Source organism: Myotis myotis, unplaced genomic scaffold (genome assembly GCF_014108235.1).
Source record: "Myotis myotis isolate mMyoMyo1 unplaced genomic scaffold, mMyoMyo1.p scaffold_m19_p_3, whole genome shotgun sequence".
Lineage (NCBI taxonomy): Eukaryota > Metazoa > Chordata > Mammalia > Chiroptera > Vespertilionidae > Myotis > Myotis myotis.
Genome location: NW_023416335.1, coordinates 41,869,044 through 41,894,170, shown reverse-complemented (window position 1 = coordinate 41,894,170; position 25,127 = coordinate 41,869,044).

The following is a 25,127-nucleotide window of genomic DNA, read 5'->3' as shown; positions in this document are numbered from 1 at the left end:
TCCCGCACTCTGCTGCCTGCTGCCGACGCCCGCCATGTTCTGTGCACACCCTCTGGTGGTCAGCACACATCATGGCAACCGATTGTTCAGTTGTTCCGCCGTTCGGTCTATTTGCATATTAGGGTTTTATATATATAGATAATTCATGACAATGACCTTAGTAATCAAAAGATTAAATTATATATTATGTTTAGTATCTTCAGAGAAATGTGCAAATGCATTGTAATATTTCAGTCTCATTAAACAGGTAATACATGCATATTATACAAAAATCAGAAGGTTGAAAAAGATAAAAATAAAGCAAGTTATTCTCCCAGTGATACCTTTTCTGTGGATCCAGCCTCTATTACCAATTCCTTGTTTATTTTTCTAGAGGTGGCCCCTTGGATATATAAATATACATATATATAAAGCACACCATACAGATTGTTTTGCACATTCAGCAATTTATTTTGTATACCTACCTACAGAGTTGGCACACTCCTTTCATTAATTGCATAGAATTCCATTATACGGATGTATTTTTAATTTTTTTTAATTAGTCCTTTGTTGCTGGACATTGTTGATTTCCAGTCCTTTGCTATTACTAGTAGCCTCCCTTGGCATAAAAATGTGCCTGGCCCTCTTCCTCTCCTTCTAGTCCCTTCCCTTTCAAGCTCCCCCTCCCCCTTCTCCCCCTTCCCAAGACGTAAATCCTTGGAGTTTTCAGAGTGATAGAAGTGTCCTTGTTATCCATGATGGAACCTGACAGTTTATGCTAATGAGATAACTCAGTAAGAAGGTTAGGCACACCAGAACCACATACTTAGAGGGGGTTGGTGCTTTGAGTCACAATGATATTAGCCTGACTTGGGAGGGAAGAGGGATGGAGATTAAGTTCAACCTGTAGTCAATGACTCAATTAATCATGCCTATCTAATAAACCTCCAGTGGAAACCCTAGACACTGAAGCTTAAGTGAGCTTGTAAATTTTGTTTGTTTGTTTTTTAAATACAGGTGGAATTATCAGTACGTTTTTTATGGCTTCTGTGTTTGTGTTCTACCTGTGCCACATGTGGAATGCTTTACCTCTTTGAGATTATGTTTTAATCCTCTATTTTTTTCTTCTGGTAGTTTTATGTTTAAAGTTTTGATCCACCTAAAATTTATTTTACTATAAAATATGAACCAGGGCCCTGCCAGGTGTGGCTCAGTGATTGAGCGTGGACCTATGAGTCAAAAGGTCACAATTCAATTCCTGGTCAGGGCACATGCCAGGGTTTCAGGCTCCATCCCCAGTAGAGGGTGAGCAGGAAGCAGCAATCAATGATTCTCATCATTGATGTTTCTATCTCTCTCTCTCTCTCCCTCTAAAATAAATTTATTCCTCTGAAATAAATACAAATATATATTAAAATATGATCTAGAGAATCAACTTAATTTTTTTTCAGATGGTTGCCCACTTAATACAATATCATATATTGTGTGGTCCACATTTTCTTCTTTTTAAAAATATATCTTTATTGATTTCAGAGAGGAAGGGAGAGGGAAAGAGAGATAGAGACATCAATGATGAGAGAGAATCACTGATTGGCTGCCTCCTGCATGCCCCCTAATGGGGATCAAGCCCACAACCCAGGCATGTGCTCTTGACTGGAATCGAAGCTGGGACCCTTCAGTCCACAGGCTGACGCTCTATTAACTGAGCCAAACCAGCTAGGGCTGGTCCACCTTTTCTTTACTGATTTGTTTCTAGTCCATTTCTGGGCTTTTACAGCTGTGCCAATGAACTGTTGTTGATTCATGATCTACTACCACACTGTTTTGATTATTGTAGCTTTAAAATATGCCTTACAGTCTTGTAGAATTAATTTCTTTTAGTGTTGTTCTTCATAATTTTTCTCATTATTCTTGCTAATTTTTATGATTTTAGAATTAATTTTTCTGATTTTCAGAAGAAAAAGAAATCCTGTCTATTATTTTTAGTGGATAAACTGGATTTCCAAGTCAATTTAGGGAGATTCAACTTTCTTTTAAGATTTTAAAAGATTGATTTTTAGAGAGAGAAAGGGAGAGGGAGAGAGGGAAACATAGATGGGCAATCTTTGGCTGCCCCTACTGGGGATTGACCCCGAGACCTGGGCATTGCCCTGACTGGGAATGGAACTGGTGCATGTGATGACTGACACCCAACCAACTGAAACACACTGAACAGGGCAGGAGATTCAGCTTTCTGATGGATGTTAATCCCACAGACGGAAGCTCATTCTTTTGGCCAAGCATATCATCAACTGTGTGAATCTGTGGTTGCTTTCATAGTGATCTAAGAAACTGCTATAAAATACCTTTCCATTTCCTCAATGTGAGCATGTGTTTGTCATTTTTTAAGAAACTTCTCTTTATAGCTCTTGTATATTTTTTGATATACCTGGGTTTTTCTTTCACTCTATCTTGCATACAGCTATTATTTTACATGTGAAGAGTGTTGATTTTTAATTTTGCTCCCAATTACCTAACTGAATTCTCCTAACAGCTGTAATAATTTTCTAGTCCTCTTATATTTTTGAGGTAAATAAATATGTCATCTACGAATAATGATCATTTTTATTCTATTTTTTTCCCCTCTCATTTTTATCCCTTCTGCCAGTATCTCCAGAATAGTGTTAATTACTTTGGGTAATATGCAGTAAGATTTCTACATTTTTCATGAAGTGGTTCCAAGTAGACTTTGAAAAGTTAAATATGTATACTGCAATCCCTACAGTAACAACTACAAAACAAAACAAAATACACAAATGTTTTATAAGAAATACAATAGGAAAATTAAAGTGAAGTACAAAAATATGTTCAAATAACCCAAAAGAAAAGCGGGAAGGAGAAACAGGGATTAAAAACAGACAAAAACAAGCAGAAAACAAAAAAGATAGACCTAAATTCAAACACATCAATAATTTCAATAAGTGTAAATGTTTTAAATACCCAAATTAAAAGACAGTCAGAACAGATTTTTTAAACATGTCCCAACTATTTGCTCTCTACAAGAAACTCACTTCAAATATAATGATATAGGTAAATTAAAATAAAATGATGGGTCTAAAAATATATATATATACCCATGCAAACAATAACCAAACAAAAGCAGGAATGACTATATTAATATCAAAGTAGACTTCAAAGTTATGAAAATTACTGGGGATAAAGAAAGCATGAAAAGATAAAAGGGTCAATTTACTAAGAACACATGCAATCCTAAATATATACAGCAAGCAGCAGATCTTCAAAATACATACAGCGAAAACAAAACCAAAAGGAGAAATAGACGAACCCCTAATTATAGCTGTAGACCTCAACATTCTTCTCTCAGTAATCAATAAAACTAGTAGAAAATCAACTAATACAGAACAACTGAACAACAGCTTTAACTGGAGTACTTGGCATTTTTAGATCACTCGACCCAGCAGCAGAATATATACTCTTTCCAGGTTGCACGTAGACCATCAAGATAGAGCATATCCTGGGTCAAAAACCATAACAAATCACAAAGAATTGAAATTATACAAAGTATGCTCTCTAATCATAACCAGTAATGGAAAAATAACTGGAAAAAATCTATAAGCACGTGAAAATCAATTTCAAACTAACCATAACTTACCAAATATTTTGAACTGACTATAAATAAAAATACAAGCATACCAAAATTTGTTAGAGGAAACAAAAGTATTTCTTAGGAGGAAACTTATAGCATTAAATGTTTATACAGAAGATAAATCTTGAATCAATAATCTAAGCTTCCAACTTAAGAATTTTTTAAAAAGTGAAAAATAACCCCAAAACAGCAGGAGGAAGGAAATAATAATGATGAAAGCAGATATAATGAATTTCATCACACAAAAACCTATAAATAAAAATCAATGAAACCAAAACTGTTTCTCTGAAAAGATCATTAACATTGATAATTCTCTAGCAAAATTGAAAAAGGACAAAATGGACAACACAAATTAACAATATTAGGAATGAAAAAAGAGATACCGGACTCTGCAGACATTAACAGGACAACAGTAAGGAAATACTGTGTTGGGGGCCAAGGGGACTACTACTAACATAAATATGATAATTTAGGTTAAATAACCAATTCCCTGGAAACTGCATTGTGGGGAAGCATGAGACTTGGTCGGAAAGTTTGTAGGGAGGACATTCTGATAAAAGGGAAGTGTGCAGAAGGCCATCTTCCCTGTTTATCGGAATTCTGACTTAGGGAGTGACCTTCCCAAACAGGTCTGTGCACGAGCAGACCCCCGGCTGTTTACTGGAATCGTTATGCTTAAATCTTTGGGTGTCCTTGCTTAAAAGACACTACAAACACATGTGTCCTCCCAAGATTACTTACCTTACTGATTGTATCTAAAAGATAAACTTCATCTCAAACTGCTGCTACAATAAAAGGCTAAAGAGGCAGGCATTCAAGGCTGTCTGGTTGCTATAGCCAGGCAGTCCCTCAGCCTTTTTTTCACAGCAAATGTTGTGTTGGAATAATCCATTCATCTGTCGCTCAGGGTCTGCTGGTCAGTCCTGGCACTGTATGTCAAGAACTATGAGGGGGTCTGAGATTTTACCCTACTTACCAGCTAACTAGTTAACCTATTAATGCTTCATGGAGGCTGCAGAGGACACAAGATTCCTAGGTTAGAGATGAAGGACTTTATTATTCACAGCACAGCAAGCATCATGAGCTTCATGTTGATTTTCATGGCTTGTACATAACTCCTAAGGCCATAGGGGCAATACTGCTAAGACTGGATGGATGCTACACATGTAATGGATTTGTATAGCCCCCAAGGAACACTGAATTTAGGGCAGTGGTCGGCAAACTGCGGCTCGTGAGCCACATGCAGCTCTTTGGCCCCTTGAGTGTGGCTCTTCCACAAAATACCGACTTCTGTGCATGCCGGGGTCCAACCCCAGCAGGTCCAGGGGTTCCCCAAAGGTGTGGACGGAGTCGGCGAAGAAGGAAGGACACGGAGACAGTGTTCAGTTGATCAGCAGCCTAGCCAGGATCTCCAGCCAGGATCTCCAGCCAAGTTCTGGTCTGGATCTCCAGCGAAGTTCTGCTGTTTATTGTCTTGTTACATCCGTATTTATCCCAGTTGATTTTAATCCTGTCAATTTCTATTACAAAGGTTAGGGCTTTTCTCATCTCCATTCCAGGGAGTAAAGATTATGTAGCTTAAGCATGATTGTTTGTAGTGATTAACTACCCGCCTGGCACTTAGTTAAGGAGTTTCATCCCCTCCCTGACTTCAGGGAAAAATTCCTACCTGGGGAAACAACCTTTCTAGGAGAGGCATCCCCTCCCTGACTTCAGGGAAAAATTCCTACCTGGGGAAACAACCTTTCTTGGAGAGGTGACCTTGGTTAAAACACACAGCGCTAAGGGGAGCAAACATATTAAGAACAGTATGCTATATACGCCAGGTCCCTTGAAACATATGCTGTGCAGATGTTTCTTTCCTGCAGCGACTGTGTCAAGCAGCAAGGATGGACTGGCTTCCGGCATGTGCATGGGCCACGAAGTTTCAATCGCACTGTACATGCACGCCCGCACGTGTTATTTTGTGGAAGAGCCACACTCAAGGGGCCAAAGAGCCGCATGTGGCTCGTGAGCCGAGGTTTGCCGATCATGGATTAGGGAATTTATCTCTTTTAAAACTGTCTCTGGAGAAAACCCACTGTGTGGGAAAACATATTTGCCAATGTCATATCTGATAAGGGCCTAATCTCCAAAATTTATAGGGAACTCATACAACTTAACAAAAGGAAGATAAACAATCCAATCAAAAAATGGGCAAAGGATCTAAATAGACACCTTTCAAAAGAGGACATTCAGAAAGCCAAGAGACATATGAAAACATGCTCAAAGTCACTAATCATCCGAGAGATGCAAATCAAAACAACAATGAGGTACCATCTCACACCTGTCAGACTGGCTATCATCAACAAATCAACAAATGACAGGTGCTGGAGAAGATGTGGAGAAAAAGGAACACTTGTGCACTGCTGGTGGGAATGCAGACTGGTGCAGCCACTATGGAAGACAGTATGGAGTTTCCTCAAAAAACTGAAAATGGAACTCCCATTTGACCCTGTGATCCCACTTCTAGGAAAATATCCCAAGAAACCAGAAACACCAATCAGAAAGGATATATGCACCCCTATGTTCATAGCAGCACAATTCACCATAGCTAAGATCTGGAAACAGCCTAAGTGCCCATCAGTAGATGAATGGATTAGAAAACTGTGGTACATCTACACGATGGAATACTATGCTGCTCTAAAAAGGAAGGAACTCTTACCATTTGCAACGTCATGGATGGAACTGGAGAGCATTATGCTAAGTGAAATAAGCCAGTCAATGAAGGAAAAATACCACATTATCTCACTCATTCATGGATAATAGAGACCATTATAAACTTTTGAACAATAATAGATACAGAGGCAGAGCTGCCTCAAACAGATTGTCAAACTGCAGCGGGAAGGCCGGGGAGGGTTGGGGGGCAGGAGGTAGGGGGGTAAGAGATCAACTAAAGGACTTGTATGCATGCATATAAGCATAACCAATGGACATAAGACACTGGGGGATAGGGGAGGCTAGGGGACTGTCTAGGGCGGGGTGATAAAATGGACACATATGTAATACCCTTTGTAATACTTTAAGCAATAAATTAAAAAAAAATACACAAGTGGAAAAAAAATAAATAAAACTGGCTCTGTATTGAGAGGGAGATGTTAGCTCAATGCTGCTCACAGCAAACACAATCCTGAGAAAGGGCCCAGATAAAGAGTCATTGGAGCTTTGCATTTGGGGCATACCTAGAGCTTGCAGGGGTGCATAGAGTCCTGGTGGGTTTCCTATTCCAACACCCCAAACTACCAAAACCCACTCAAGGTGAACTAAGTGTCCAAAATAGTACTCTAACAACTAAAGAATTCTTGTTTAAAAGCCTTCTGAAGTAGAAATCTCCACAGTTTCACTGGTGAATTCTACCAAACATTTAAAGAAGAAATAATTATATACAATCTCTTCCAGAAAAATATAAGAGAAGCGAGAGAAAGGTGCAAAGGCAATTCAGTGGAGAAATGAAACTATTGGACTTTGATATGCAAAATAATGAACCTCAATCTAAGCCTCACACCTTATACAAAATTAATTCAAAAGGAATCGTGGCTATAAATGTAAAACATAAAACTATAAAGTCTTTAGAACACATAAAATGAAGTCTTTGTGACTTAAGGTCAGGCACAGATGATTTTTCTCTTTTGTTTTATTAATATGATGAGTAGTATTAATAGGTTTCCTGATGTAGAATGAATATTCACTATATTTTTGAATGTTTTATCATCTCAAACTAATGAGATTTTTAAAAAATCTGGAATATTTAATAGGATATAAACCTTAGTAGTTTGGAGAATGAAACTATTCCGATTCTCTCATTTCTTGAGGATGTCTTAGAAAGACAAGACCCATAGGTTCTGAAAAGAGTATTTATTTTAATCCTTACCTGAGGACATATTTATTGATTTTTAGACAGAGAGAGTGAGAGAGAGAAAGAGACAGAGAGAGAGAGAGAGCGAGAGAGAGAGAGAGAGAGAGTGAGAGAGAGAGTGAGAGAGAGAGAGAGAGAGAGAGAGAAGCATCAATCGGCAGCCTCCTGAACTCCCTGACTGGGGATCCAACCCACAACTTAGGTATGTGCCCTGACCAGGAATTGAACCTACAACCTTTTGGTATATGGGACAGGCATTCCAACCAACTAAGTGACCCAGCCAGGGCCTTAAAAATGTATTTAAAATAAGTTGTATTAAAGGAGGAGGCAAGAGCAGACAATGGAGTCAAAACAGTCTCTTTAATAAATGGTGTTGGGAAATTGGACAGATACATGCAAAAATAATAAAACTAGACTACCAACTTACACCATACACAAGAATAAACTTAAAATAGATAAAATACTTAAATGTAAGTTATGAGACCATAAAAATCCTAGAAGAAACCATAGACAGCAAAATCTCAGACATCCCTCCTAGCAATGTTTGTGGATACATCTCTAGGGCAAAGGAAACTAAGGAGAAAATAAACAAATGGGACTACCTCAAAATAAAAAGCTTCTGCACAGCAAAAGAAACCATCAACAAAATGTAAAGGGAGATCACTGCATGGGAGAACATATTTGGCAATGATACATCTGATAAAGAGTTAATATTCAAAATATATAAGGAACTCATACAACTTAACAAAAGGAAGACAATCTAATTAAAAATAGGCAAAGGACCTAAATAGACACTTCTCCAAAGCAGACATACAGATGGCCAAGAGACACATGAAAAAAATGTTCAGTCACTAATCATCAGAGAAAAGCAAATTAAAACCACAATGAAATATCACCTCACAACTGTCAGAATGGCTATCATCAAAAAAAAAAAAAAAAAGAAAAAAGAAAAACAGCAAGTGCTGGCCGAGGATGTGGAGAAAAGGGAGCCCTACCTAGTTCACTGCTGGTGGGAATGCAGATTGGTGCAGCCACTATGGAAAACAGTATGAAGTTTCCTCAAACAATTGAAAATGGAACTACCATTTGACCCAGTGATCCCACTTTGGGGAATATATCCCAACCCCCCCCCACCCCCCCCAAAAAAATCAGAAAGTCTATATGCACCCCTATGTTCATAGCAGCATTGTTTACAATAGCTAAGATTTGGAAATATCCCAAGTGCCCATCAGTAGATGGGTGGATAAAAAAGCTGTGGGACATTTACATTATGGAATACTATGCAGCTATAAAAACAGAGGGATCTCTTACCCTTTTGGGACAGCATGGATGGACCTGGAAAATATTATACTAAGTGAAATAAGCCAAACTGAGAAAGACAAATATCACATGATCTTACTTATTTGTGGAATCTAATGAACAAAATGAGTTGACCAACAAAATAAGACCTGAGCAGGGAGGCATGAAACAGACTGACATACCTCGATGTGGGGTTTGGGGGGGACAAAAAATGATAAACCAAAGAACTTATATACTTACTAGAGGCCCAGTGCATGAATTCATGCACAAGTGGGGTCCAGCCAGGCCTGTCAGGAGGAGGAGACAGCAGGAGGTTGGCCGGCCAGCCCGTTCCGATTGGGGCCCAATCAGGACTGGGTCAGCTGGGGGGAGGGGCCATGGTTGATTGGCTGGCTGGCCCCGCCCTCAAATGGGGTGGGGGGGTGATCAGGGGCCAGCGGCCTGGGGGAGGGGCCGTGGGTGATTGGCTGGCCAGCCCTGCTCCTGATCAGAGTGGGGGGACGGATCGGGGGCAGAACTGGCTGGGGGGAGGGGCTGCGAGCCTGTCTGGGTGGTGGGGGCCCATCAGGGGTGGGGCTGGCTAGAGGGAGGGGCTGCAGAAGGTTGGCCGCTGGCCCCGCCCCCTATTGGAGTAGGGGGGAGTTCAGGGGTGGGGGCTGTGGGGGGGGGGAGGAGCTGTGGGCTGGTCGGGGTGGTGGGGACCCATCTGGGGTGGGGCCAGCCAGAGGGAGGGGCTGCAGGAGGTTGGCCAGCCAGCCCGCCCCCCATGGACATGGGCAATAGAGTAGTGAGGGATAGGTAGGGGCTGGGAGGGAGGGAGGGAAGAGGGAAATGGGAGATGTCTGTAATACTATCAACAATAAAAAAATGTATTTTTTTAAAAATGACAATGAGGTATTACACCTGTCAGAATGGATACCATCAACAAATGACAAGTGCTGACGAGGATGTGGAGAAAAGGGAACCCTCGTGCACTGCTGGTGGGAATGCAGACAGGTGCAGCCACTATGGAAAACAGTATGGAATTTCCTCAAAAAATTAAATATGAAACTGCCATTTGACCCAGGGACCCCACTTCTAGGAATATATCCTAAGAAATCAGAAGCACCAATCAGAAAGGATATATGCACCCCTATGCTCATAGCAGTGCAATTTACAATAGCTAAGAATTGGAAACAGCCCAAGTACCCATTGGTAGATGAGTGGATAAAAAAGCTGTGGTACATTCACACAATGGCATACTATGCAGCAATAAAAAAGAAGGATCTCTTACCCTTTGAGACAGCATGGAGGGACCTGGAGAATATTATGCTAAGCAAAATAAGCCAGTCAGAGAAAGACAAGTATCATATGATCTCACTCATATGTAGAATTTAATGAAAAAAATAAACTGATGAACAAAAGAGATCCAGAGAGATAGATACATGTAACAGACTGTAGAACCTCAGAGGGAAGGCAGGGATGGGTGGGTCTGTGGGAAGAGATCAACCAAAGAACTTGTATGCCTATATGCATAACCCATGGACATAGACAATAGGGTGAAGAAGGCATGGAGTAGGGGGTAGGGGTGGGCTAGAAGGGGTCAGTGGCGGGGGCGGGGGGGAGAAGGGGACATATGTAATACTTTTAACAATAATGATTTTAAAATAAAATAAGTTGTATTATTTTGAAATTTTGCTTTATGCATCACTCCTATTTCAGGTTTATTGTCACCAGATGCTTTAGAGTAGAGCTGGTTAGGCATAAAGGTGCCCAAATCTTTCATATAAAGAAGGCATTCTGTTATACAGGAAAGAGCATGGACTTTTTGGCAAGATAGGTCAGTTTCAAATCCTGGCCCTGCCACTTTTCAATGATTTTTCTCATGGAGCAAACGGTGATTCTTTTAGCACAGAGAAGGGGTCTTACTGAAAAGAGCGAGGAGTGGCCAGGTGTGAGAGATGACCGCTAATATTACTAAGTCATGCAATTGTTTTAAAGATTATGTATAACGCTTGTGCCTATTCAACACAATGTTCTTTATTTATAGATCTGAAGGTTGTGTGCAACTTTCAGTGAACCTGAGGCTCTTCCTAATCTTTCATTTCTAAAGATAATATTTAAATGGCAACGAGAGGAAAGTGTTTGCTTTAAATGATCATACATATGTGGTTAGAGCAGAAAGTAGGTGTGATTGGAATATCTTCAAGATTCTATCTAATCCACACACGACTACATTCCAACTTACACCCACACAAAATAAGCTTTTAAATCTCTTGCCTAGCCTGTGAGCCTTACAGATCTTTCAGATTAGTTTTTAAGACTTACCCAGAAGTTAGTGTTTGTAAAAGATTGTTGTTGTTTTTTTTGGGGGGGAGGGTGGATTTTTTTAACTGGAAATTGTTTTTTTCTCAGATCCACCCATTGCTATAACTGAAGTTCTTTGTCAAATTAGTAAACTATAATATCCTTTATTACCTTTTGTAAAGACATTTGGTTTTATAAAAATAAATGATACTCGATATTTGTTAAAATTTAACAGTTCTAAACTAACACTCCTTTTAATCACCTGGTAATTCCAGCTTTGCTTGCTCCTCAAAGCATATAGAGTGTTTTGTAAAGTTAACCTGAGAATTCAAGACGGAAAGCATTCCTGACATAGGAAGGTCTAGTTTTAAACACAACAGCAAACATGTCAAATGACGGCTCCTATCTAGATTTCAAGGTCAGAGATCTCTTACCTTTTCAAATATAAATTTCCCTGTAGAGATCAACGTCTCACTGGCTGCTCAAGTTTCCAGGAACCATCTCTCACATCTGGCCACTCCTCACTCTACCCAGTGACCCTTCACTGTGTTGAAAGAATCACGGTTTTCTCTGAGCCAGATGTTTTCTCCCAGTGCTCTGCTTGAAGTGGGGAAGGCAATATTTTCTGCCCTTTGCCTTCTTATTTTTCATACTTCTACGCTTTATCATACTGTTGTTTTGGTGTTTCTGGTTCTTGATGATACAACACTGTCAGTTCAAGCTCATGCTATGAGTTTCAACAGCTGTGGCATGTCTAAACTGCATTATCTTGAAAGTGTTGGCACCAGTGAAAAAAAGCAAGGAGCCAAATTAAAAAAAAACAAAGCATTTCAAAGGGTTCCTATGGATACATCCTGAAACCAGGAAGTAGACACGGGGTTGAGTTGACTCCATCTGCCTATAATGGCCTCTGAGTCATTTGTGTACACACTGCACACAAACGTGCTTGCGGGGAAGGGGAGCATCTGATGACTGTGATCACATCACTGACAGGGTGCCCTTGGCTTATAAAATCTGTTCTTAAATGGGTTACTGCGTTTGAAGTGATTTACCACAATCATCAAGGATAAAATAGGAATACTGTACAAGGGGTGTGGAAACCAAGGTACAAAATGGTGTGTTTTATGTAGAGAAGTAATCAGAAAATAACGAGTATGCATCCTAATGGGACTGAAAAGACTTCCTTTTTATTGCAAGCTGAACCTGGGCAGAGCTGGACTTGGGCAGCAATCAAGTGGTGTTATGTTCTTTTGCATCTGATTTTATGAGACTTTTATGTGTCACGGTGGCTTTCCTCTTTATGTATTCATATTTTAGTTTTAATATATTTGCTTGGAGTTTGATTTTTAATGAGATAAAGCTTTCATGGTATAAATGTAAATGCCCCTGAGTTTAAGGGGCGGGGGAAGACTCAGAAAAAGAGGAATATATTCTGAAGTGACGATCAGCTTATTTTTCATTTAAAAAGAAAATACTTTTTGCCCTGGCCGGTTTGGCTCAGTAGATAGAGCGTTGGCCTGCAGACTCAAGGGTCCCAGGTTCGATTCCGGTCAAGGGCATGTACCTTTGTTGCGGGCACATATCCAGTAGGGAGTGTGCAGGAGGCAGCTGATCGATGTCTCTCTCTCATCGATGTTTCTAACTCTCTATCCCTCTCCCTTCCTCTCTGTAAAAAATCAATAAAATATATAGTTAAAAAAATAAAAAGAAAGTACTTTTTATCTCTATATATTTAGTGAGTTTTTTTCTGGGTAATTTTCCTATACCTAAACTTTTCTATTTAGTCCTAAATGTTTTTCTTTATAATTTTTTTATAATTTCTTAAGATCATTGCCTATAATGTATATTGGAAATATTTTTCCTAGTTTGTGATTTGCTTTTTAGTTTTGTTTGTAGGTTGTTGTTGTTGTTTGACATTTGGAAAGCTAAAGTTCTCATGTAATTAAATATATGAATATTTTCCTTTGGTGTTTCTGTCTGTAGTATTCTTTACTACCCTAAAATTACATATAAAGTTATATTTTTATTCAGTAATTCCACAGTTGTTTTTTTAACAATCAATTTTTAAATCTACTTGGAATTTATCTTGATGTTAAACTACAGTTCTCAGCCAGGGCTATGTATTAGAATTACATGAGAGAGAGAAATTGTGCCTACATCCCATCCCAGACTAATTTATTTAGAATCTCTGAGGATGGGGAATGACCACTGTGTTTTTCAATTTTTTCTGCAGTTGATTTGTGCTGTGCAACCAGAATCAGGAATTACTATGTCAAGCATGGATCCAATGTTTTCTTTTTCCAAAATGTTCCAATCCATCTTGCAAGGTTTTTTGAGGAATGCTTTCTGATATCAAAATGATCCTGATAAAATGAGCATAAGTAAAACATATTGATATAAACTTTATATATGTATACATATATGCCAGTAGTCTCTGACTCCAACTTTACACACATGCATATAGTGCTACATAAAAGACTGGAAAAACACATCCAAATCTTACTGAGGGTTATTTCAGGGCGGCGAAATTTTAAATTCTCATATTTTTTGCATTTTCCAAATTCTCTACAAGAAGCATATGTTACCCTTTATAATAAGAAATGTTAGTTGCAAAAGAACATTAATTTTTAAAAAGATTAATTTCTAGTCATGATTTTCTAAATAGTGCATAGAAGAGTGTCAGAAAGATTCCAACAGTGATAATATCATTAGATTAATTCTATAACTTATGAAGGTGGCTTATTAGATGATGACTTGCATACATAAGTTTCACTTTATTAGCTGCTTGTATTTTTATAGACAAATACTTATTTTATATACATATAGTTATATAAATTATAACTACTTATAAGCTTATTAATTTTTTGCTTTTTAATATTGCCCTGGCTGTATGGATCAGTTGGTTGAGCATCATCCCATGCACTGAAGGGTCACAGGTTCAATTCCCGGTCAGGTCATATGCCCAGGTTGTGGGTTTGATCCCCAGTGGGGTGAGTACAGGAGGCAACCAATTGATGTTTTTCTCTCCTTCTCCCTTTCTCTCACTATAAAAAAAATCAATAAGAACATAATTTTAAAAGTATGTTATCTGAGAATAAAATACAGTTGGGAAAGACTGCTAAAAAGAATCAATATAGTTCAGCCTTTGATTTCCTTGGCCAATGAGAAAATCATAGCAGCCAATATGGTTTTATCTTAGCTTGTGTTAGCACATTTCCTCACTCTGCAGAGAGAAGACAATTTAATAAGATTTTGCATTCATATAGGATTTCTAAAGACATTAGAAACCAAAACTTTAGACAACATTCAGTCCATTCTGTTTACAATTGATAAGACTTTTTGAAGACCATTTATTTCTCAGAGCCTTACAAAAATTTCTGTATTGAGTTGGCAGAATTTTACTCTATTTAACTGAATTTAAAATTCCATTGCTTTTAAGATTCATCACTAATTTTATGAAGAAAGAAAAAGTATTGCTAAGCAAATTATGACACAATGTTTTTCAAACACATACACTATTAGATACATTCCATTTCAAGGTCTGGAAATACAAGCATTACTCTCTTCAATTGAGAATTTTGAAAGATAAGGAAACTTTCTTGTCTAATACATCCAGGATTTGAACTAATATCCAGATTGCTCTACACCATACAAACAATTAAGTTGTAGATGTTACAACTGAGTTTAGTGAAGAGAGGTGTCATGTGATAATTTGTTAGGAGACTTAGTTCAAGTGATAAAGGTATTATGGTGGGAGGTCAACCTGAGAAGTACCAGAGGCCACCATCTTCCTACCAATCCAAGTAACACTCAAATGACCTATTTGGAGACATTTCTGCCATATTAAGTGTAATGTCTTCTAGGTCAGCAAGGGTTTGCTGAAGCTTTCTGATTGATTGGTTAAAGGACTCAGGCACCTACTTTGTCAAGCTTTGGCACCTTCCCTAAGTGCTAGAGTGGAGTGAGGGGATATGAAAATTTTATCCTAAATATTTGACTCCTTCGATCTGAGCAGTGTGGCAATTACTGTATATTACTTAGTCAAATCTTAAAATCATAGATTTGAAAAGGAGTCTTAGAGTTTCTCTTAAAACAATCCCCTCATCTTACGGATAAGGGAGCTAGAGCCTCTGGGAGTAAATAATTTGCTGCAGATCCCATGTCACATAGAGGCAGAGCCAAGACTAGAATCCAGGCCCTTGGTGAAATATGCCCTTTGTACTGTTCCTGGCATTCAGGGATCCAATGAAGATTATGGTTATTAAGTAATTTTAAATGCACTTAATTTGAAAACCATGAGCTTACTTTGGCCTATTTGTTTTGTGTTTGCTTCACCTACCTTGGGGAAAATCCAAAAAAGAAACTAGCAGTGACAACTTACTCGTTACTTACAGAGTTCAAGGCAGTGGCCAAGTACACATTATTTAATGTAATCCTCTCAGTAACCTTGGGAGGAAATGAGTTGAAATAGATTAAGTAATTTACCCACTGTTACACAGTTAAGTGACAGAACTGAGCGTGTCAGGCTCTAAAGCTAATTAGCTGCTACACTCTTCTCCCTTCTTTTCATTAAAACTATGCAGTATTTTGTACTGTATAGAAGACAGACAACCCGGGCCTCTCTCGCATTTGCAAAAAAGACTTTGACAGACTTTCCAGAACATTCATAGCCCCTTTGGAAGAGGAGTAGGAGGGAAAACACTTGTTGGGAGGGATCTTGCACTGGTTCTGCTTGCACTGTGTTTGTAAAGAGGGGAAGAAAAAGGCATTCCATTTTTTCTAGGTCACTATACAGCCATTTTTTCACTGGTAGCATAGCCTCTTTCTCGTCAACCAGGTTATAGTTCATTTTTATTAAGTATTATACTTTGTGCCTGGCCAACGTGGCTCAGTGGTTGGGCATCGAACCATGAACCAGGAGGTCACGGTTTGATTCCCGGTCAACGCACATGCCGAGATTGCAGGCTCCATCCCAGTGATGGGTGTGCAGGAGGCAGCCGATCAATGATTCTCTCTCATCATTGACGTTTCTATCTCTCCATCCTCCTCCCTTCCTCTTTTTAAAGTATACTTTTTCTTGAGGTGTGTTAAGGAAACTAAGATTCGTTGCTTACATTTTGTTATATGATTTTAGTTGTATATTTATTCATTCCATTATTAACAAGTGTACTTTTTCAGCATTTTTTGGTCCCTTTACAAATATTCAACCTTGTATTTTGTAAAACATGTTGACAATGACCTCCAATAGAGTTATGTCATTGGTAAGAGTCATAAAATGCTCTCTTCAGAAATAGTGTATAACATTAACTTATAGCTCTCTTGTTACAATTCTTTTTTTCTTTAAAATTTTTAAAAATTAAATTCTAAAATTTGAATCAATGTTTGTTATGTTCCCACATATACCTGAATGGTTTTGTATACAAATGATAATGGGGTATATAAGATGCTAATCTATATACAAACTGGGCAGACCTTCAGGACAAAGAGGGATTGCATTGGTTATTGTTTTATTGGCCCAACGAGCTATCTTGAAATTATTTAATAAAATTGACTTTTTTCGAAGATTTTATTAGTATTAAACAGTGTTTGATTTTTAAAAAATATATTTTTATTGATTTCTGAGAGGATGGGAGAGGAAGAGAGAAATAGAAACATCAATGATGAGAGAGAAACATTAATCAGCTTCCTCCTGCATGCCCCCTACTGGGGATTGAGCCCACAACCCAGGCATGTGCCCTGACTGGTAATCAAACCATCACTTCCTGCTTCATAGGTCTGCACTCACCCACTAAGCCACACCAGCCAGACTAACAGTGTATGATTTTAAAGATGCAGCCAGAATAATATTGAAAAAGAACAAAATTAGACTCACATGACTTGATTTTAAGACTTACTATGTTATTTTTTTAATTAGAAATGTCTTTTTTAATATATTCTATTGCAAACTGAACACATAGGAAAATTAGAGGAATTCAGTGGAAGACAATTTAAAAACAAAATTAAGAAATAAATATTAGGAAACCAAGATGGTGGCATAGGTTAACGCCGGAGATTGCTGCCTCGAACAACCACTTCAAAAAATAACTAAAAGATGGAACGGACATCATCCAGAACCACAGGAAGGCTGGCTGAGTGGAAATTCTACACCTAGGAGGAAAGAGAATATCATACCCAGACTCAGAGGAGGCGCAGTGCTGAAGTGAAATATTAAGGTGCGGAGTGCACGCGGAGCAGGCTGGAGGCAGAGGGCACGGTTGTTGTTTTCAATCGGGAGGGAGTTTCAGACTCTGAGCTCCAGATCCGGGCGAGTCTCTAGGGACCCAGACTCAAACGGGAGAAGCGGGACTGTCTGGCTTCGGTCGGAACTCGAAGGCAGCTTTCTCTCCGAGGTTTGCAGCTGTTGTTGGGACTCTGTGAGGCAGAGCCCCTAGGGACGGAACTGAGAGCAGCCATAACTGCTAGCTCCGGCCCGCCCTGTAGATCCCCTGGGACCCGCCCCGCCCAAGCCCTGCGCAGAGCCATTTGCCAGATAGCCTCAGGCAAACGCTAGATTAGCACCGCCCTAGAAATCCAGCACAGAAGCTCTCCCACTGCAGACACAGCGGACTCTCATAGCCAGTTAGCCTGGAGGTCAAATCACCCCCGGTATTGCCAACAACAATCAAGGCTTAACTACAAGAAGACTGCACACAAAGACCACTAGGGGGGTGCACCAAGAAAGCATAAAAAATACGGAGACAAAGAAATAGGACAAAACTGTCAATGGAGGATATTGAGTTCAGAACCACACTTTTAAGGTCTCTTAAGAACTGTCTAGAAGCCGCCGATAAATGTAGTGAGATCCTCAAGAAATCTAATGAGACCCTCGATGTTATGATAAAGAACCAACTAGAAATTAAGCATACACGGACTGAAATAACGAATACTATACAGACTCCCAACAGCACACCAGAGGAGCGTAAGAATCAAGGCAAAGATTTGAAATGCGAAGAAGCAAAAAACACCCAACCAGAAAAGCAAAATGAAAAAAGAATCCAAAAATACGAAGATAGTGTAAGAAGCCTCTGGGACAGCTTCAAGCGTACCAACATCAGAATTATAGGGGTGCCAGAAGATGAGAGAGAGCAAGATATTGAAAACCTATTTAAAGAAATAATGACAGAAAACTTCCCCCACCTGGTCAAAGAAATAGACTTACAGGTCCAGGAAGCGCAGAGAACCCCAAACAAAAGGAATCCAAAGAGGACCACACCAAGACACATCATAATTAAAATGCCAAGAGCAAAAGACAAAGAGAGAATCTTAAAAGCAGCAAGAGAAAGAATACCTTGTAGGTAAGCAGTTACCTACAAGGAAATACCCATACGACTGTCAGCTGATTTCTCAACAGAAACTTTGCAGGCCAGAAGGGAATGGCAAGAAATATTCAAAGTGATGAATAGCAAGAACCTACAACCAAGATTACTTTATCCAGCAAAGCTATCATTCAGAATTGAAGGTCAGATAAAGAGCTTTACAGATAAGGAAAAGCTAAAGGAGTTCATCACCACCAAACCAGTATTATATGAAATGCTGAAAGCTATCCTTTAAGAAGAGGAAGAAGAAGAAAAAGGTAAAGATACAAATTATGAACAACAAACATGCATCTATCAACAAGTGAATCTAAGAATCAAGTGAATAAATAATCTGGTGATCATAATAGAATCAGGGACATAGAAAGGGAATGGACTGACTATTCTTGCGGGGGGGAAAGAGGTGTGGGAGATGCGGGAAGAGACTGGACAAAAATCGTGCACCTATGGATGAGGACAGTGGGTGGGGAGTGAGGGCAGAGGGTGGGGCGGAAACTGGGAGGAGGGGAGTTATGGGGGGAAAAAAAAGGAACAAATGTAATAATCTGAACAATAAAGATTTAATTAAAAAAAAAAAGAAATAAATATTATCAACAAAAAACAAACAAAATGCGCTGACCTGCCAGATACCACTATTGATAAATTTATGGATATTCTCCTTATGCAGAGTATGCTTAGAATATTTAATAATATTTCAATGATTTTAAAATGTAGATGCTACAAATAACTTTTATTAATTTGATTTATGTGACTTTACAAAATTCACTCAGTTCACAGACCTAACACGAAATTATGGAACTTTTAGTAGACCTGCTTGCTTTGAGAAATAACAAAGATAAATAAACAGAAGCATAAAAATGATGAAATATTGAAATAGATTCTGGATAGGTGCAAAATATTTTTTTTCTAGAATGCAAATGAAAAATTTGCAAGCCTTTCTACAAAATAAATTTTTCTTTGGCAAATTTGTTAATTCATAAAGAAGCATAAACATTAGTGGAAAATGTCTTAAAAATGTATTTCAGCCCAGCTGGTGTGGTTCAATGGTTGTGTCGACCTATGAACCAGGAAGTCATGGTTCAATTCCGGGCTGCAGGCTTGATCCCCAGTAGGAGGCATGCAGGAGGCAGCTGACCAGTGATTCTCTCTCATCATTGATGTTTCTATTTCTCTTAAAAAAAACTCTTTAAAAAAAGAAAAAAGAGTGTGGTCATTATAGGATTCTGCCTACCACAGAGAATGTATCGTGAATCAAACTAGAAAATAAATGAAGAGAGACAATTTTGTTGGGATTAAATATTGAGTTTAATTTTCAAGATACTGAATTTGAAATTCCTCTGTGTCATCTGGGTGTAAAGTACTGTATTTGATGACTTTCTACAGTACCTATGGGCTGTAGCACACATTCCACTTTTCCACTTCAGCACAAATACTGAAAACTCATTTTCTAAGTAACTATACTCATCTAACTGAACAAAAGTAGTAATCGCATGAATAGTAAGAGCATCTTAAAATTTCTTTGCATTATTATATTACAATCTTAATGTAAAATTTCAATTTTATGTACTCTAATTTTACTTATGGTTTTGTGTATATGTGTGTTTACACATACACACACACACATCTTGAAATAATACAAAATGCTTTCCTAAGATATATTTGCTTCTAAGTAGTATGGGATAGTCCTATGAAAGCTGTATGCCCAAACTACTTGTTTTACATATTTCATCAACAGTATACACTTTCCCCCCAATATTTTCTGTGCTCTCTGGCTTCAGGACAGAAACAAAAACACATTCTTTCTTATGCTTTTAATTCTAAGGAGAATTATCATTATAATGACATGTTATCATGTTCTTCTACAGAGTGTAATCTCATGCAGTAAAATGTAATGCCCAATATTATATAGTTGGTGTCCATGAATATGGTTGCATTTTACATTCACAGTGGGTGGGTTGGCATTTTATAGGAAGAGTCTGTGTGACAGCTACACAACTGCCCACAAAGTTTAAAACAGTGCCGGGATGGGAGTAGACACTGCCTGGAGCCTGTCAGAGCACTCTTCTACATGAACAACATCAAACAAGATGGTGGATGGCTTCATTAGCAGCCTGTTTGAATAGCATTTTCTCCCATTGAGATAAAAATGTTCTAAGAGTTTGTTTAGGTCTACTAATGAATATTCCATCCCAGCTGGGGAGAGCACACAGGGGAATGCTACACAAACAAGCCTTGCAGAAACTCACCACCCTTTGTGCTAAGTGGTGGATCAGCTGGAGAGGATGCGGCTTCATATTCGAGAGCACGGACCCTTTTCAAATGTGGTTTTCTTGTTTTTGTTTGGTTTCGTTTGCTGTGTCGGACACCTGAATTCTCACTTTCAGTCTGAGTTCTGTACATGTGGAAATTAAATTAAATTAGTATTTATTTAGTAAACAACTATTGTAAGAGTTGTCAAACCATCCTTCCTAAAAACTTTTATGAGGCTGAAACTTTATATGGAATAAAAAAATTAAAAGGTTTACATATAAGTATGTTTTGCTATGTCAGATGATGATTTTAGTTTATGAGTTTTTAAAAAAATCTTTGAAGTGTATCAGCCCTTCCAAGTTCACAAGATCTGGAGGATTAGGTCCTTCATTTGCATTTTTGTTTTTTACGTTAGCTCAAAATAGATTTGATTAAAAAACAAAATTTGGCACAAGATTAATCCTTAATAGTATTTTATTGCTTCTGTTACTTAAAAAATCAACCAACCAACAATGGTATGCTTCAAGGTGTGATTAGCATGTAAGTATACAACAGTTACATTTCAGATATGTCTCATTTCATTTTATTCTATATTCACCCATGGGATTCCACATTTATGGAATAGTGTGTTGAAATTTTACAATTTAGTTCACTCTCCTTGCATTTATGAAAAACCCATAGATTTACTATTGGTGTTGCTTTTGTTTTGTCTTTTGCCAAGTTGCAACAAATGAGTCCTTATACTAGTATATATACACAGGTCTGAGGTCTAATTTATTATAAAAATGAGCAGGTTTGTGTAAAAGTTCATCCAGTAGACATTTCAATTGTAAGAAACTTAAAGTTATGGTTGAAATGCTAAAATTAAGTTGCCACACCCTACCTCAGGAATGTATATTATAGGGTCCAGATTTTACACTATAAGACATCTATATAAGCAAGGATTACAGAAATCAATACACTTCCTGTAATGTGTAATCTACTTGGAACATTGTTCTTTTTCTTTTTCTGTATTTTTAAATATATTTTTACTAGAGGCTTGGTACACAAAAATTTGTGCACTGGCGGGGGAGGGGGGGTGGGGGGTTGCCGGAAGCCGGTCCATCCTTGCTGCTTGACACAGTCGCTGCAGGATAGAAACATCTGCACAGCATATGTTTCAAGGGACCTGGTGTATATAGCATACTGTTCTTAATATGTTTGCTCCCCTTAGCGCTGTGTGTTTTAACCAAGGTCACCTCTCTGAGAAAGGTTGTTTCCCCAGGTAGGAATTTTTCCCTGAAGTCAGGGAGGGGATGCCTCTCCTAGAAAGGTTGTTTCCCCAGGTAGGAATTTTTCCCTGAAGTCAGGGAGGGGATGAAACTCCTTAACTAAGTGCCAGGCGGGTAGTTAATCACTACAAACAATCATGCTTAAGCTACATAATCTTTACTCCCTGGAATGGAGATAAGAAACGCCCTAACCTTTGTAATAGAAATTGACAGGATTAAAATCAACTGGTATAAATACGGATGTAACAAAACAATAAACAGCAGAACTTCGCTGGAGATCCAGACCAGAACTTGGCTGGAGATCCTGGCTAGAGATCCTGGCTAGGCTGCTGATCAACTGAACGCTGTCTCCGTGTCCTTCCTTCTTCGCTGACTCCGTCTACACCTTTGGGGACCCCTGGACCCGCTGGGGTTGGACTCCGGCATCTGGCGCCCGAACAGGGTTCCCTTAGGTAAGTCCCCCCGTACTTGGGACGGATAGGACTGCACCGTAGGGTGCTGCAGACCCCCCCCCCCCCATAGAGAATAAGTAGGGTAAGCGGGTAGTTAGTACAGAACTTAGATTGACAAGATGGGTCATACTGAGTCTAAAGAAAAAAGACTCTGTATTAATCTTTTAACGCATATGCTTACTAGCAGAATTGGAGTTGAGGTTTTTCCCAGTGAGACAGAAAGTTTTTTAGAAGAAGTATGTCAATGGCTTCCAGAGGATGGAACTGTTAATTTAAAAACTTGGGTTGAAGTAGGAAAGCAATTAAAGAAACACCATGAATCTGACAAGGTCCTGCCATGTTTCTTTTCCCTCTGGGATTCAATCTGTGACACCTTGGCACCAGAGGCAAAAACGGTTGAACTTTCTCAAAATTTAAATAGTCCCTCGGCTCCACCCAGAGAGGACACATCATCATTGTCTTCAGCTCAATCTAAAAGCAATTTAGCTATGCCTACTGATCGGGAGGAGAATAAATATCATAAACATGACCATTGTTCCTTTCCAGTCAGTAGAGAGGAGAATGGCCCTCCCATTCAAAACAGGCTCCCCAAATTAGAAAGGAAGCCTAAACCAGGTCCTGTGGCTCCTATGAGCTCCATGTCTAAATTTCAAAGGGCAATAAGAGAAGCTGAAGCTAATGGAGATCTTGAATTCTCACTCTGCTTCCCAGTTACATATGAGAATGAGTCTGGTGGGAATAGAAACCCCACCTTGGAGCCTATACCTTACAAAGTACTTAAAGAATTAAAATTGGCCTGCTCTGAATATGGACCTCTAGCTCCTTACACACAAACCTTGGTAGAAACCCTAGCCAGTAAATGGATGACTCCTTATGATTGGTCACAGGTTTGTAAATCCTGTCTCTCAGGAGGCGATTACTTATTATGGAAAACTGAATATGAAGATCTTGCTAAGAAAGCTGTAGCCACTAGCGAAAAAACCAGAAAAAGAATAACCCTAGACATGATATTAGGAGAAGGTGATTTTAACACGGCTGAGGAGCAAATGAATATGCCCACAGAGGCACTTACCAAAGTAACCAGTTGTGCAGTAAGTGCCTGGAAATCCCTACCTTATACAGCAGGAAAAACCACCACCCTTACAGAGGTTAAACAGAAGGTCGAGGAACCATATCAGGATTTCCTTTCTCGCCTCATGCAGGCAGTCAAGAGAGTAATCAATAACAAAGAGGCAGCCGATATCCTAATCAAACAACTGGCTTTTGAAAATGCTAATAATACCTGTCAGGCTTTATTAAGGCCGATTCGCAGAACAGGAACTATAAATGATTTTATAAAACAGTGTGCTGATGTAAGTCCAGCATTTATACAGGGTGTAGCTATAGCTGCAGCTCTCAAAGGGGAGACATACCCTCAATATGTACAGGCTATAGGACAAGCCAGCAATACTACAGGTAATAAAAGAAATATGAACTGCTACTCTTGTGGCTTATCTGGGCACTTTAGCAGAGAATGCCCAAATAAAAATAATAATACTCAGGCCAGATGGCAAGCTCCTCGACAGCCTGGAAATACATTAGGGAATAATATTAATCCTCCAAAAACCGTTTGTCCCCGATGTCAGAAAGGATTCCATTGGGCAAAGGAATGTAGATCAAAATACCATAAAAATGGTCGGCCTTTAAACTTTACAAATAGCTCCCAAGGAGGTTATATCCCATCACCTCAATCGGGAAACTTGAGAAGGGGCCAGCCCCAGGCCCCTGCAATAATAGGGGCATCAACCTTCAACCCCTTTGCAAATTTCGATCAGTCAGTGACCTCTTCAGGGCAACCCCAGGCAGTGCAGGATTGGACCTCCACTCAACCACCCATGCAGTACTAACCCCAGACTCGCCAGTAGCAGCCATTCCTACAGGAGTGTCTGGGCCACTGCCTGAGGGAACTGTAGGTTTAATATTAGGACGGAGCTCCACCTCGTTACAGGGGATCTTAGTCATCCCAGGAGTTGTTGATGCAGACTACACAGGAGAAATACAGATTTTACTTTCCCCACCCACCACAACTATACAGATTCAGCCCAACCAGAGAATTGCCCAATTAATCCTGTTACCAATACATAAAATAGGGACAGCTGTTACCCAGGAAGCTAGAGGGGCCGGAGGCTTTGGATCTAGTGATGCAGCATTTTGGATACAAGAAATCCATGCTACTAGACCTACAAAAATTTTACAAATTCAGGGAAAACCAATTGAAGGTCTATTGGATACAGGAGCAGATGTTTCCTGCATAGCAGGGAAGGATTGGCCCTCTTCATGGCCCATGCACACCACCTCCGCTTCCCTAGTAGGACTAGGCAAGGCATCTAATGTAAAAAAGAGTTCTCAGATTCTAACTTGGGCTGATGAAGATCAACATTCAGGAACATTCTGTCCCTATGTAATTACGACTATCCCCTTTACATTATGGGGAAGAGATATCTTATCTCAAATGGGAGTTCTATTATATAGCCCCAGCGGTGTTTGATTTACTCCTGTTACAAAATATTACAAGAAAATGAGTTTAAATATTCCTCTCCTCATCATGTTCTACAACATGCTCAATTTGTAATTAATATACTAAATGTAGATTCTGAGGGAAATTCCCCGATGTACAGGCATTGGAACCCTGATCTAACTAAACCTAAAGCCCTCGTC